The sequence below is a fragment of the Atta colombica genome, unplaced genomic scaffold, assembly GCF_001594045.1.
Source record: "Atta colombica isolate Treedump-2 unplaced genomic scaffold, Acol1.0 scaffold121, whole genome shotgun sequence".
Taxonomy (NCBI): Eukaryota; Metazoa; Arthropoda; class Insecta; order Hymenoptera; family Formicidae; genus Atta; species Atta colombica.
Window position 1 is genome coordinate 788,041 of NW_017259208.1, and position 17,095 is coordinate 805,135.

General features: G+C 28.9%; 1 pseudogene; it reads right to left on the bottom strand.

The window, feature by feature from the left end:
• Positions 1-10,317: 10,317 nt before the first annotated feature.
• LOC108694607 lies at positions 10,318-11,336 on the bottom strand (annotated as a pseudogene).
• Between the last annotated feature and the right edge of the window lie 5,759 nt (positions 11,337-17,095).

Here is a 17,095-nt window from a genome sequence, read left to right on the forward strand (position 1 = left end):
ATATATATATATATATGTTGTCTTTACCAGAGAGAAACCTGAAAGGGGCCTGAAAGCGGCCTTTTTTGTAATAAACAAAAGTCACCGTACGCTAACGGCGTCAATTTTATAAATTGATGTGAACTACGTATCATATTTTCGCCATTATTGATAAAATCGTAGTGTCGATAAATGGATTTGGTGCTACATTTCACAAACTATGAATAAAGACAATATTAATTTACAAAAAAATGTTTTTTTTTAGGTGTGTTTTATAGATTTTTAGATGTTGAAAACGATGCCACAAGTTAAATTTCACTAGCACGTCAGATTTTCGAAATAACGAGATTTAATGTACAGAAAGGACTCTTTTGTATATTTAAAATGTTCTTGTAAATTAACGTTATCTCGAAATTATAATCAGAAGTCATGAATGTATTGTTCATTCTCTATAAAATATATTCTTTTTACTTCAATATCTTACTTTTTAGTCGCATTATGAAGAATTCAAGAATTCAAGTACAGAATTTTTCTAAGATAGTAAATTGCCGCCTTTAACAATGAAATCATTAGACTTATAATTTCTAGTTTGTGACTATCAATACACACAATGTAATTTATCGTTATAGATTCTGCTAAATATATATATATATATATATATATATATATACGCGCGCGCGTGTGTGTGTGTGTGTGTGTGTGTGAGACAGAGAGAGAAGACAACATTTATTTTAGAATATAAAAATTTCAGCAGCGATTAAGTTACACATACTTAAAATATTTACTTTAGTATAGCGTTAGAAAAATACAGATAATCAGTATATCAAGGCATAAATCCAAAATGCAAGTTCCGAATCTTTTGTTTCCTCAGTTATAGTCATATGTCATGATCCACTTTTTTAAATTCTTGAAATACGTTTTACATTTCGCGTTGTTTTTTTATTAATGCTTTTCTTACTCAGACTGTAAAATTTTTCAGTTGTAATTTTTCAGTTGTATTAATTTGTTTTTAAATTGAATGAGTATACTGGATTCATAAAATTAATATCTTTAAAGTATTTAATTTCTTCATTAATGATATTATAAATGTCAAAATAGGTTCATCACTGTTCTTAAATTCATACATATCATAATCTGACACAAATATTCCTCTGATCTCATTGACAATGTAATTTTGCAGAATCCTTATATTTTCCTTGCTTACATTGTAATCAACAATGAATTTATATAACAAGAATATATATCTGTGAAATTGTTATTATTTAGTTATTATTATTAATTATTTAAACCTTAGTTTTCTTTCTTTCTCCTAAAGCAGTATGGCGTTTTCTGTGTAAGAGCTACAGTCCAATTTAAGGCTAAATGAATAGAAACAGAAATATCATATAAAATATCATATTTATATTATTACACAAACAATTTAAATGTTTTAATCATTTTCACTCTTTCAAATAAAATATAGGAGATTGATGATCATTTCAGCAGTGGTTTTAAACTCCTTCAACTGTGTGTGATATTGGAACTATGTAATTTTGAAATGTACAAAGAACGAACATTACAATGAACCACTTTAATTCTATGCATGTGGTACAAATGAAATTTTGGCTCCTTAAATTGAAACAGAAATAACGTTTCTGCTCAGCCAAGAAGACAATCAATTTTTTTAGTTACCTTATTCCGCTAAAGAAAAATAGTTTTTTAGATTACTAAAAAAATATAGTAGATTTTAACATTCTTATAAACGTTCTTATAATGTTTATTAGATGACATTTATTAAAAAACATCAACAACAACAAATTTTAAGTCATTCCTTTCTGTGAAATTTATTTGTATTCTTCTACTAATCACGTTAAATTTTAGAGAATTCGAGAAAGAAGAATAGTTCAAAATAGTAATACACTATTTACGCAGATTTTTAATTTCCAAATAAATAATCGTTATTAAATATAATACGTATTATAAATAAATATCACTTGAATTAATTATTTCGGGCGTCTTTTGCATTAATAAACATCTTTTTTTTTTAAGTTAATCAATGAGCAGAGTGTCTAAAATCAGCGCATAAAACAACTTTAAGATATTTTTAAGAGTTTTTTTGAGAAACATCTTCAAGATATTTCATAAAGAACTCTGAAAAATATTTTAAAGCTGTCTTAAAGCGTCAATTTTATCCGCTTATTCGGTAATTTTTAGAAATTAATATCTCTTAACTATTGCGAAAATTACAAACTGATAAAGAAATTCAAGTTCATTCTACTTACCCATAAGATTATGCGGACATTACCAGACATCCTGTATACATACAATTATATATGAGTACTGCACTTATTTACAGTAGAACATTATTTCGCATTGGATTAAATTTTTGAATATTAAAAACGATGCTGTAAGCTAAAAAATTTCAGTTAGATTTCCAACATAATTTTAATGTTTAAAAAATGACTTTTTTTACAACATTTAACATTCTTTTATAAAGAAACGTTATCTTGAATTATTAAAATTTGTTGTTATGGTGAATATATTGTTCATGTTCTATAAAATGCATTTTTCAAAATTTCAGTATCTTATATACTTTGTATCATCAACAATCATGCAACAAAGAATTTAAATATAGAATTTTTTTGAGATACAAATTTGTGATTATCGAGAAACATATACAAACCATATAATCATATTTTTTTTTAAATGTATACACGTGTGCGTGTACTATACATACGTATATACATGTATAATTTCGAAAGCCTGATTTGTCAGTAAAATTTAACTTTAATCGTTTTCAGCATCCAAAAATCTATAAAAAACACCTTACCTGATTAAAAGAAACATTTTTTAAAATTAATATTATCTTTATTCATAATTTGTGAATGTACCATCAAATTCATTTATCGATGATTTTATCGACAATGGTAAAAATGTGATATGTAATTCACATCAATTTATAAAATTGATGTTGGTACCATTAGGGTACGGTGACTTTCGCCTCGCGAAAAGAGCGTCATGGTCTCTCTCAGGTTTCTCTCTGCCTCTAATGTAGAAGACTATACATGTAGTTATATTTTAAAGCCATAATAACTAGTGATAGCGGTTTATTCAAATGTTCAATTTGTTAATTCATTATTAAATAAAGAAACTTATTGTCTCTTCTGTTAAAGAAGAGTTCTGTTTATTTAAAAAATAATTTAACGAAACAAACTAATCTTATGATTAAATTTTGTTCAGATGTAGACAGATAATTATGATAATTATATTTTATTTAAAATATTTTTACGTAATTAATATATAATATAATTTAATTTTCATATTTTTCTAAAATTTATAAAATAAAAATTTGATTATTACTTACAAGCAACAATAGTATTTAATAATATATGTCTACATTGTTGGTATATTAAACATATATAGTACTTGCGCAAATGACGGCATATACATAGTGGAATTTATACACGTACGTTTTCAATTAATAATCTCGTTTATTTTAGCTTAGGTAAGGTTGCACTCTGTGTCTATATGATCACGCGTGTATATATATATATATATGCGTGAGTGTATAGATATGTACACATATATGCAATTGGATCAATTGTCAATAAATGTAAATTTTTCTCAAAAATTACTGTTAATTTTTCTTAAAAATTATTGTTTAATATTATCATTATACAATTAAAGATGTTCGTAAATACAATAAATATAAGAAGTAACTATGCACGTCATGTAAAAATGCAAATGATATAAAAATATTAGACTTTGAAACTTGTTAAACAATATTATCAATTTTTACTGACTAATCATATTTCTGTTAAGCGCCTATTTTTTATCATGATTTTATACAACTTTATTGTATTTTATTGTTTATGTTTTATGTTATGGTTTATTTCATTTTTTAAATATTTTCGTATCTCGTTTTACATATATATATATTGTGTGTGTACAAAATAATTTTATTCTTTTTCGATTTTCTGTAATTTGAATCAAATTAAATTGTATTCTAATTTGTATTCTATCTTCAAATAATTTTAATTTTGGGATTTGATCAATTGTGATCTGTCAATTGTCATTTGTGTGTGCTTCACTTCTGATCTCACGAGGATTCCAGTTCACTTTGATTGTTCAACTTCTCTCGTTGTTTCCTCAAACAACTCCGAGATAATGTAAGTTGTGAATAATTAGGATTCCTACCGCGGAAGCGTGATGCAGCAGATAATTAGCTGTAGGTACATCGCCCAGGAGAACATTAGTACTAATCTGTCTGGCATAGTTTCACTATCGCGTCCGCAATCGTATATTGCTCTTCCGGTCTGGTGAACAGATTCGATTTTATCTGCAACAATTTATATATTATATGTGAAATATGTTCAAATATATCCTTCTTTCTTTTGTAAAATTACTTTTTAGTGTAATAGAAATAATAATAGTAATGTGAAAACATAAAAAATAATTAAAGGGATAATTTTCGGATTATTTTAGAAAAAAACAAGTTCCGAAAAATGTAAAAAAAAATACTCATACATAATTATGCATAATTTATATATAATTATACATAAATAATTTTTTTACATTTCTTCAAACTTGATTTTTTTCTAAAATAAATAGCAAAAATTATCTTTTTAATTATTTTTAATGTTTTCATATTACTATTATTATTTCTATTATATTAAAAATTAATTTTACAAAAAAAAGAATGTATGAACATGTATGGACATATTTCATATATAATTACACGTGTTTATGAATATTCAATAATATATATATAAAAAAATCCAATCAGAGCCAAAATCAGCTGTTTGGATGCACATAAATGTCTTTATTTTCATATGAATAATAATAACAAAATAATAAACATTTCAACTCTTATCAATATGAAATCAAATTCTAAATTACATAAGTAAACCTGTTCAAAAATGTAATTAAAGTCGATGCAATTATCCATTTTTTTTTTTTATGGTGAAGCACGATAAAACTCGCACGTTCTATCCAAATGCTAATTTTATATTATAGAATAGCTAAATGAATATCATAAATAAAAAAATTTTTATTATTTGATATTATAAAAACTTACACAAATAAAAACGTCATATACATGATTATCATAAATATTAAAATTTTTAACAATAATATTATAAAAACTTACGTAAAATAAAAACGATGTCATATACATTGTGTCAATAGTCAAGTCACCTCGCTCATCATAAATGACAAATTGTCATTTATGAATATTTATGCGTGTTTATGTATGTTGATACATATTTATACATATTCGTGCAAAAAAATTTGTTACCAAGAAGTGATGATATTTTAAATAAACAAATAGTTAAATATATTTCTTATTTATATCAGACTTAATTAATTACTCATGTATATTAAAAATATAAGAAATATTTATTATCTAATAAACAAATAGTTAATTTAATGACTATTTATTTGATAGATAATAAATAATTTCTTTTATATTTAGGTATTATATTTAGGTATTATAAATAATAAATAAATAACTGTATTAATTAATTACTATAAACAATAACATTTTTGGACAATTCTGATCAACTAGTCACATTATTTTAATAAATTTCAAAATTTTAACTTTAAGAACGTTACATTTTTTGCATACAAAAAAGAAAAAATAAGTTGCATTTAATCAAACACATGCAGTGCTGCTTTATATATACCCTTATACTTATTTTTATTATATTAACTTCGCATGTTTTTTAAATATATTTTACAGATAATGTGTATCATTGATTAAAATTAAATATAAATCCGGCGGACGTTGTACGCTCGTGGAAGATGACTGGCAGGAACACAAGAGAGTGGAAGATACTCTGCCTTGAATCCTATCTATAAACGGGATTAAATACCTAATTGAATGGTTGGAAATTATCGTTTGTCTCACTTGTACAATTTATGCACCCTTGTTTTTATTATCACCATTTAGCTTCGCACGCTCAGCTAAGCGGCTTAACGTCATCCTGATTAGCAGCCACCGCCGCAGACGAGACTGCGCGCACGGGATACTATTTTTTCGGATTAATAGTCAAAATTTTTTTTTCTTCTCTGTGCATACACGTAAAACTTTCGCTGCAAGCTAGTAAACGCTAGGAATTTCAGCGATTAAGCGCGACTATCATTTCTCCGTGTTACATTTCTCATCTCATTCGCATGCAAACAAGCGTCGTAAACTGCAAATTTTATCGATTAAAAGGAAGCATTCGTTAAATTCTCTGATTTAACACGATTGGACGAAATTAACTTTGCAAGAGAGAACTGCAACGGAGATACAAGCACGGTCGTTGACGGAATAACAAATTAATAGGTCAAACCGCATAAGAGAAATGACAAATTGTCATTTATGAATATTTATGCGTGTTTATGTATGTTGATACATATTTATACATATTCGTGCAAAAAATTTGTTACCGAGAAGTGATGATATTTTAAATAAACAAATAGTTAAATATATTTCTTATTTATATCAGACTTAATTAATTACTCATGTATATTAAAAATATAAGAAATATTTATTATCTAATAAACAAATAGTTAATTTAATGACTATTTATTTGATAAATAATAAATAATTTCTTTTATATTTAGGTATTATATTTAGGTATTATAAATAATAAATAAATAACTGTATTAATTAATTACTATAAACAATGACATTTTTGGAGACCGAAATTTACCGTATCATTCTCTCTCACTGTGTCTCCGTAATATTTTGCTAAAGACGAGAGTTAATGTGATAATCAATATTAGAGAAAGTACGTCAGATTATGGAAGAGAATTATATATAGACACTGTCAATTTTATATAGATAATCAAAAACTTGCTGTATTTAACATAACATTTATTATGCACGGATTAATAAGGTAACACAAATTTATGACATTTTGCGATTCGGAAATCAGAATAGCTTCTTCCGAATATGTAAGTAAGAATTCCATCATATTAAGTTTATAAAAAGGAACGGAATTGATACTTTATGAAAAAGCTTTTTTTATTATTTTTGAAAATTTATAGATGACGAATTCGATGTGCGATAGATTTCGAAAGGGCTTAAATTATGCGTAATAACTTTAATATGAAAATATTAGAATTTTTACCGATATTATATTGAACTTTTTGTATAATTTTTAGATGGATTTTGTTGCACAATATCAAGTAGAATAATTAAAAAACTTTATGCAATCCCAATGCGAAAACATTGCAAATAATAAAAATTTCAATAATAGATTAGATATATGAAAACGAAAGATCATATTTTGTAAAAAAATATTTATTTCATTAACATAAAAAGTATAATTATTTATATTATTATATTAATGAAATAATTTTTTTATGAAATATGATCTTTTATTCTTATACTAAGTTCGATATTGAAATTTTTATTATTTGCAATGGTTTCATATTGGGACTGCATGAGACAATTATTCTATTTGATATTGTGTGACTAAAACTCATTTCTAAAAATAAAGCGTGTAAGAGATTCGATGATGTCGAGGTAAACAAATTTAATATTTTCATATTAAAATACAATATTTAAATAATAATTTGAGTCTATTTCGAAATTTCTCGCCCATGAATTCGCTAGTTACGAATTTTTAAAAGTAGTTTTTTATAACCATTATTGTTTCTATACGTTTTGTTTTTAATTTTGCTTTACAAAAGAGGAGCTAATATATGTATATTTTTAAATTGATTTTTAAAAATATAATACGTTTTTAGAAAACCACTTTAACCACATTTTTTTTAACTTCTAAACTTGACGTGATATATTTCTCTTTGCAAATTTGGTTTCAGCACAAAAACCTACTCTTCTTTTATAAATTATAAAAAAAAGTAAAATTTGCAGACTTGTATAATTATTAAAAAGAATATTTAATCGTTATCGTTTTTAATAATTTCCTTTTCTCGACACAAATCTCACATCGTATATCACAGTCGACATTAGAGTCAATTAGATTGTAAAATTTATTTGAGAACATTTAAATAAAATTATAATAAAGAGTTTTTTTTAATTTCTTCTTTCGTTTCTCACAGCAAAACATGAAATTCAGATTTAGATTTAGAATTTAGATCAGATAATTTTAAAGAAAGTAAAAATCGTGTTTCCATTTATAACTATTAAGAAACATGATAGTGTCTCGTGTTAAATATATTTTTTAATTTGTATGCAGTGTCCATTTCAAGATATGTGTTTTAATATATACACGGAGAAAATTTTTCTTAAAGTTTACCCTAAAAATATGATAATCGGGACAACATTGTATTTTCAAGAATTTTAATATAAAATTCTCTCTCATTCATTAATAAAACTACAATAAAGTATAAAATAAGTTAATTTTACTGAAGTGCATAGTAAAAATTTTTAAAATATTTTAAAATATTGTATTGTATCACAACTTCCGTACTTTCAGGATAAATTTTAAAAGAAAATTTTTTCTCCGTGTATTTTTATACATGGCATGATATCTATAACATATTTCTTTCATATTACATTGTACAAGATTACAAATAAAATTAATGTAATATTGTAAATAAAATTTTGTTGAACTCTGATACAAATTATTATTGTTCAAAAGAGGCTTTATAGATTCTTAATGTATGAGGTTCTTAATGTATGAGATTCTTAATGTATGAGATTCTTAATGTATGCTTCAAAAGTTGTGTATGTGTGTAAAAATTAAAACTTTCTACGATATTGTTAGAAAGAATAAAGATAGGAAAGGAAAAGTCTCATGAAATACGTGTAAGAATAAATATGCATATTTATGATTTTCATGAATAAATGAGAGATAAATGCAATAGAAGGAAAATAGAGAAAAAAAACGAGGTATGTTGCCAACTTTGAAGAAATATGCTGAAGAAATATATCTGATTCTTCGAATCATCGAAGCTTTTTGCTGAAACTTCGATCATTTGAGATTAACAAGAGCTGCAAATTAGTAGATTATCTATAGTAAAATATCTCGTTGTTTCGCAAATTTATCAACTTGTCGAACGCTATAAAATAGCGTATTTTTAAATTGGCAAATCCCAATTGTTTTTGTTTTAAAGCTAATCATGCTGTACTATTGTACAAATAAAAGGAGATAACGCATAAGTAAACGAAGACCAATGTTTCCGCAGCGTCTAACAAATGGTTAATTACCGTGCCGCGGCTACAGGAATGCGTTATTGTTTGCAAGTACTGAAAAGGACGCAAACGGGACAGAAGGCCGATCCAGGATGTAATGGATGAAAGGATATAGACGGGGATGGGGATGGAGGACGGGATAAGAGAACAAAGAAGAGGAATAAAGGGAAATAAGAGCGAAATGCTTTGGAAATTTCAGAGGAAGTGGAAGAGGTCGGAGGCGAAGCGAGGTTAGAGAAAGAAGACGAAGGAGAGTAAGAGGAGTCGCGTGGAATACAGTGGAGAGAGAAATCACTCTTTCTCTCCTTCTCTCCTCTCTTGATTCAGTCTCGTTTCCTGGCTCATTAGTTTCAAAATGGCGTCTAATTTGATTTACACGGCTTCTTCCTATAGTTCATGGAACACGACAGAGAAGATCTTCGATTATTTTCCGAAGCAGCATAGGTGCTCGGTACTCTTAGTTCTTACGCTGCGCCGGAGACGGAGGAAGACGTTGTTCACTCTGCTGCAGCTAACAAAAGTCTGATAGAACGAATTATCGGGTCAATTGGCGAACTTCTCGCCTTTTATTGAGCGAACGTATATCAAATGTGCACTGTATGAATCTCAGACGCGAAGAAACGTCAGTTTACAGATAAATACTGCAGATAAGTACTGCGGTATATATATTTGATTTTCATGTCTGGCTAAATCATCGTGCTAGAAAATTAGATCAAGAAGATCCATTTAGAGAAATTTTTTAATTATTAAACTTAAAGATATACGTATACTAAATGTTTTTATGTAAATATTTTTAAAAAAATGTTGGACATAAATATTAATTTTTTTTTAGATCTCTACATTGAAAGAAAAATATTTATGACTATAATTATATGATAAAAATAATATGATTAGGAGCTTTATTTTTATCATTATACTTGTAACATTAGTAATAATAATTATATTTACAGTGCTACAAAGATATATAATTGAAAATGACTATAAATTATAGTTAAATTGTGATAATTACAATTATCTTTTCTTTCAGTACATATCTGTGAAACAAGAGTTTTAAGATCATATATATTCATATAAACATTTCTTTATAAAATGACATAAAAAAATTAGTTTTGAAAGTCAGACAATACTTAAGAATCATTTTATATATGCATGGGCTGAAAGTCCCGAGATTTTTAATCAAAACAAGCGTTTTTTGGGCAAAGTTATATTTATTCCTCATAGTTGCTTTCGAGGGCGATACACTTGATATAGTGATTTTCCAACATTTCGATGCCCTTTCTGTAATATGCAACATCCAAGCCTTCGAAATACGCCTCGGTTTCCGTGATGACTTCCTCATTCGATGTGAATCTCTTTCCCTGGAGCCACCGCTTGAGGTTTGGGAACAGATAATAGTCGCTAGGGGCCAAGTCTGGAGAATACGGTGGGTGGCCAATTTGGCCATCGCTTTCAAGGACGTGTGTGACGGTATCATGATGGTACAGAACTTTTTTCTTCCCCATATGGGGCCGTTTTTTCTTTATTTCGTCGTTCAGTTTGTCCAATAACGCTGCATAATACTCTTCCGTAACTGTTCTTCCCTTCTGCAGGTAATTGATGAAGATTATGCGCATCCCAAAAAACGGAGGCCATAACCTTCCCGGCCGAATGTTGGTCTTTTGGCCGCTTTGGTCGGCTTTCGTGGCTTTTCAGCCACTCTGCAGACTGCCTATTGGACTCAGGCATATGGTAATGAACGTTTCATCCATCGTCACAAAACATCCGTCGAAAAAAGTCCACTCGATTACGCTGCAACAACGCTGCAACCGGCCGTTGAATCATCAATGCGCTGCTGTTTTTGGTCGACGGTCAGCAAACGCGGCCCATCGCGCCGATAGCTTTTTTATCTCCAAAACATCGTGTAAAATGTATCCCGCCCGTTCTTTTGAGATGCTCACGGCCTCAACTAACTCGCGCAACTTCACTTTACGATCACTCAAAACGATTCGATGCACTTGCTTTACGATTTCCGCATTCGTAACCTTTTTTCGCCTTCCAGAGCAAGGTGCGTCTTTGGTAAAATGGGTCTTGTACGACCCATTTTAAATTCACTAAACCATCGATAAATTGTTGTTCTCGAAGAAGCAGATGTGAGATAACATTTCTGCAACCATTTCAATGATTGTTCAGAAGTTTTTCCCATCAAAAAACAATGTTTGATCAAGATGCGATATTCCTATTTTTCCATTTTTTTTACGAAGTAGCGCCACTTAAACGACTGTAGCTTGTAAACGAATGAACGAAATGTTATGAAACTTCATACATAAATTAATGACAGATAAACCTCTCGAAATGAATCATGTTCATTTTCTAGTGGCGCAACTTATTGAAAAATCTCGGAACTTTTCAGTCCATGTAATATATACATCTATGATATGTTTAGTTATCCTCGAATTTGTCTCTCTTGACATGTTCTTCATGATTAATTATTAAGAAACAAAAATCATATAATTATATGAAACTATATTTAATGCAATTAAATTTTATTTATGCTAATTACACATATGTACATTGAAAGAAAAGATTGGCAAATTAGAAAAATATGACACAGCATTTTTAATTGACTGCAGTAGCCTATTTTTGGTTGCGTTAACTTATCGAAATCCTATAATGACATTGCGGATAGATTAACGCAATCAAAAATTGACTGCTGCAATCAATTAAAAATGCTATGCCATATTCAGTCAATTATTTCTTTCAATGTATTATATACAGAGTATCTGGAAATAATCGCCAAATATTTCATGAGCAGGTAGAGCGAACTAAACTGAGTCGAAAAGTCCTCTATCATTTTGTAAATTTCCCCAATAGTTAATGAGATATTAATCTTTAAAAATAGCCGAATATGCGCACTCGCCCGGCCTACTACTGCAAATATATGCCTACCGATTGCTTGGCGTGAGGGAGTTGGGGATTGGCTGGCAAGCATCCTACTCCGCGCACACTGCCGCGCACACCTTCATAGCTCGGATGGCGCGCTTGCTAGGCTAGCTCTCCACGCGTGCCAAGCATCGATAGGCGTATACTATATACTTCACAATAGTATTCTAACTTTGTCGCGAGCCAATTCTTGGTCTCGTGAACGTTATCGATAAATGCAAAGAACAATTTTTGTTCATTCACAAATGTTCCACGATGTTAATAAATTAACTATTGAAGCCTTCTCAGCTTTTAATCGACATAAGTTTTTCGTTCAACTAACATGTAACAATGAACCGTGCGAAGAATACTGACTCTTAAAGTACGGAACAGCACACTGTGGTACGACATATTTCTCACCTGAATTATTTATAACTTTTATAAAATAAACATATTGTAAACTTTTTTAAAAATAAACATATTGTAAACTTTTTTTTTCATAACGCTTTTTTTCGAAACTAAACTTCGCTAAACATTAAAGAAAATAACAGTATTAAGCAAATATATATGTGTATCTTTATTAATAAAAAAAATGATAAACAATGAAACAAAGTATTAGAAAAAGAAAGCCTGTAATATGTCATGAAAAGGCATAAAAGATTTGCAGTCAGAAAAATTAATTGCTATATATATTCTCTGTTATAGTTTCGTGAACTCATTGTCAATCGTCTATCTATTGTATGTGGTGCACACGAAACGATTGCAATTTCACATTTCAGCCATCGCATCACCTCGTCGAGATTGACGTATTCTCTCCCCCGATGCCGTGAGGAATTGCCACAGGGAAATTGGTCCGATGGTGTCGCACGTTGCTATTACGAAGAGATCTCTTTGCAAATTTCACCGCAATTTAACGCCCGCGTTTTCGCAGGCTTTCCCTCTGTGCTCCAGCGAGAATACTGTCTTTCGCTATACTCCTCGGACCTGTAACTATATTTTCATCTAATTAAATTGGTTTCGCTTGTCCCAAAAGCGATACAGATAGATGGTCCCAAGAGAGAATGCAAATATATATAGATTTCTAAATGATTCATAATGTATAAAAACTTAAAACACATGAAATACATTTAAAATATTTCCATAATTAATACTTTTTTCTTTTTAAACTCTTTATAACATTCTTGAAAAGTATCTTTATCAATAACTACAGTTACAGAATTCGGTTTAATAACAATAATTATAACTGTTAGTGTAAAATGTCGTATAAAGAGTAGTTTATACTAGTGAATTCGTTAGTAAAGAAATGTAGATTTATGAAACCGTTTTTAAGAGGGAAGTATAAACATTTTAAAATTATATTACCAACTTGAAATAAGGTGACTATAATGCTGCCAGTCTATAAATAAAGCATTATATTTAGTTATGATATAAATAAATAAAAAGCGCTTCAAGAGAGAGTATACGTTTGAGAGAATTATAATTACAGATTATTAAACTACAGATTAATGATGATGTGTGAACATAGTTAATTATTTTTAGAAAATTATGTTAAATGAAAAATGTTTTTATATCTTTATTGATATTCAATAGAATTGTTCTTTTAAATGCTTCCTATTTTTAAAAAAGGATTTATTGATAGATAAGATGTGCCTTCCAACAAGCGACAGTACAACATTGTAATCATCCCATTTTTAACATTAGCAAATAACAAGAACATAATGATTCATTATGTCACACAGTGTCACCTTTGCCGCTTTTGTTGGAAGGCGCATAAGATTTAGCTTCAAGCTGTTCTTTATTTATGATCTGTAAAACGTGTCGACCATTTGGTATCCATAGTATGTCTAAAGATTATTGTATTTTTATATTACTTTATTTTTTATTCACGAGTCTATCAGAACTACAATAATAATAGTAATAAGTTTATTATATATCTTATATTTTTATATTTGTTTTGCAAAAATCAGTTTTATTGAGAAATTTAAACAGCACGTCAATCAAAAAGTATTGTACTGTTTTGATAGAAATACTTTTAATTTCTTCATAGATATTGTAATATAATATCTATGTATATAATATCTATACAATTTAAAAAATTATTGTTAAATTATACTTATAATAATTCTTTAGAAATTAGAAATAATTATACTTCTTCAATCACATTAATTTTTAACTATTTTCTTTCATATGCATTACTGATGCATAATTTATAAATAATAAATTCATTTATAAAGTCATTTAGAAGTAATACTCAGTAATACTAAATAGATATTAACTAGATAACTTAACGTTATAAATATTTAGGCTGATGTAATGTTTATCTATTCATGAATCGTCGATAATACAACATCGATTATAATTGAAATTTATTATATTTTCTGCATATTTAATTTTATTACCATAAAAAAATTGTTTACCATTTTGAGTATATGCTAGATTCCATCTATTTGCGAAACATTGCTATGTATATGTACATTGCTACATCACCAGATCCGAAAACTACGATGTACACGCGTATATGCGATATTAGCTAACCTTCCACGATTAGCTAACCAGCTAATGAATAATCAATAGAAATTAAACAACTCATAAATCGAATTTTCAGCCCGAATAGTTGCGGGTCCTGATTACTACACGATGGTTATCGTAGAGGATGAGTTAAAAACAGATCCTAATGATACCACCGTAACATTTATGTAGTCATTACGGATGTTCCATTATTCTGTAATAGTCACGTCATTTTCAGATCAAAATATCAGCATATTTTAATTATATTTCACATAACAAAGTCGAAAAAAGGTCGAAGTTTAGTTATTATATTTGATATATCTTGACAATATACAAGAAATAATACTTTACTGAGACATCACATTAACATTTCTGGTTTATTCGATTATCACAGTACATTCAATATGAACATTGAATGTTAACATGATATGTGTTGTCTGGGATAGTACTTCATATTTAAAGTTCCTAATAAACATAAAGTTCTTAATAAAAGATCTTCGAACATAATGTTTTCTTAATTAAAAATCTTCCATATAAATATAATTGTTTCACAGTACACGAACTATCTTCCAATTATTTCTTAATATTTTTAGAAATGGAGATTATAAAAAATCCATCGATTCCAAAGCAAATTCTTCAGACTGGAAAAGGTTATCCAGATGACTGATAAAAGGAGGCTCGATTGTGCACATTATCGATCGGACTCGGCAATATTTCCCAATCGGACACAGATCCGATTAGACACAGACCTAATCGGACACAGACGTGATCGGACACAGACGTGATCACACAGATTCCATTGGACACACAGCGTTGCATTACGATATGGACTCGATTACACACGGACCCCCATTACATACAGATTCGATTGCGCATTAACTTAATTATCCACCAATCCAATTGCGCACCTACTCGATTGCGTACGAATCCGATTGCACACAATCCGATTGCACACAGACTGTTCTCGCACCTTACTGTCGTCATGAGTTAGAAATATTCCAAGCGAATCTGTCTGTGTTTTTTCCCGAACAATAAGGCTTTTTGGGTCCTGACAAAATCACAACACTAATACTTAAAAAAAGTTCGTTTAAAATTATCAATCAAATATATTATATTATTCGCTATTCAATTTCTTATTATTATTTTCCTATTTCTATTCCTGGCATTGCGATGAAGTTTTAGGATTGTCGAAACCTGGTAAGAACCAAACATTGTCCACAAGCTATAGGCCTATCAGCCTACTTAGCACATTGAGCAAAGTTATGAAAAGATTTTACACAATCATATCAATGCCTTCTTACAGAATAGTGACATTATAATCAACGAACAATTCGGTTTTAGATCTGAGCATTCCACCCAGGCTCAGCTATTGCAGTAGTATCTGAATATTTCAATATACAGATGAACTTAATTCGCAACTCCGCAATAGTTTTGCTAGATTTACAGAAAGCATTCGATTCGATGTGGCATGACGGACTACTACATAAATTACATGTTATGTATTTTCTAGAATACTTAATCAAAATAATTCGATGCTACTTAACATCAAAAGCCTTTTATGAACTTTGGCGGGCGACTGTGCAACATCCAATAAATATTAGAGTCCTTCAGGACTCCATTTTGGGTTCAATACTTTTTAACATCTTTATCAATGATATTCCGAGATCCACAAGACACATTTGGCAATATATGCAGATGATACTGATATATACCTCCTCTTAAAATCTAAATTTGCTCATTTTGCACTTATATGTTGATGACATCGTCCAATTCTTCAGCGAAGACGATAAATTCTGAAAAATTGAGGTTATTTTTTTCATCCGTAAAAGAAATGGCATTAAATCGTCGATAAAAGTGTGGAATTATTTAGTTCAATGGTCTACACAAGTCAAATACTTCATCATTTTTTACTCAACTTTACATTGGTCCCGCCATCAGCAATCGTATTGCACGTTTACACATTGCATTAAAACAAATATTCAATAATCAAAAAAGTACACTACAAACTAAATTTAAAATTTTGTTGTATTTGATGTGTGCTTCTGTCTTATTATATACTGCCCCTATATGGATATCTGCTGCGCGATCTCACCTAGATAGAGTTCAACGCAAAATAAGTTTCTGAGAATTATTTTGGCAAAGTCTAGATATACACTGATTTGCATTCGATCTCAACGCAAAATAAGTTTCTGAGAATTATTTTGGCAAAGCCTAGATATACACTGATTTGCATTTGATCTCAAGTAGAGCCGATTAATGTAGTCATAGCAAGAATGATATCTAAGGCTTATTAACATTCAACATCAAAATCCGCTAATTAGCAATGTGAGCAATTATGAATTGGAGGAATTTCCATTTCGCATAAAATGTAGATTACCAAAGCTGCATTCTTAGAGAGTGACATTGTGCATTACTGTAACCTGCTCTTCATTTGTTTGTTACTCTATATTGCCTGCTATATTGCTTTTATTTTATGATTGATTCACTTCGGCTACTATATTTTTTCTATGTTTTTATTTCTACTTCATTTCTTTTTTAATAATTATTTATATACTCATATATTTATATACTTATATATTT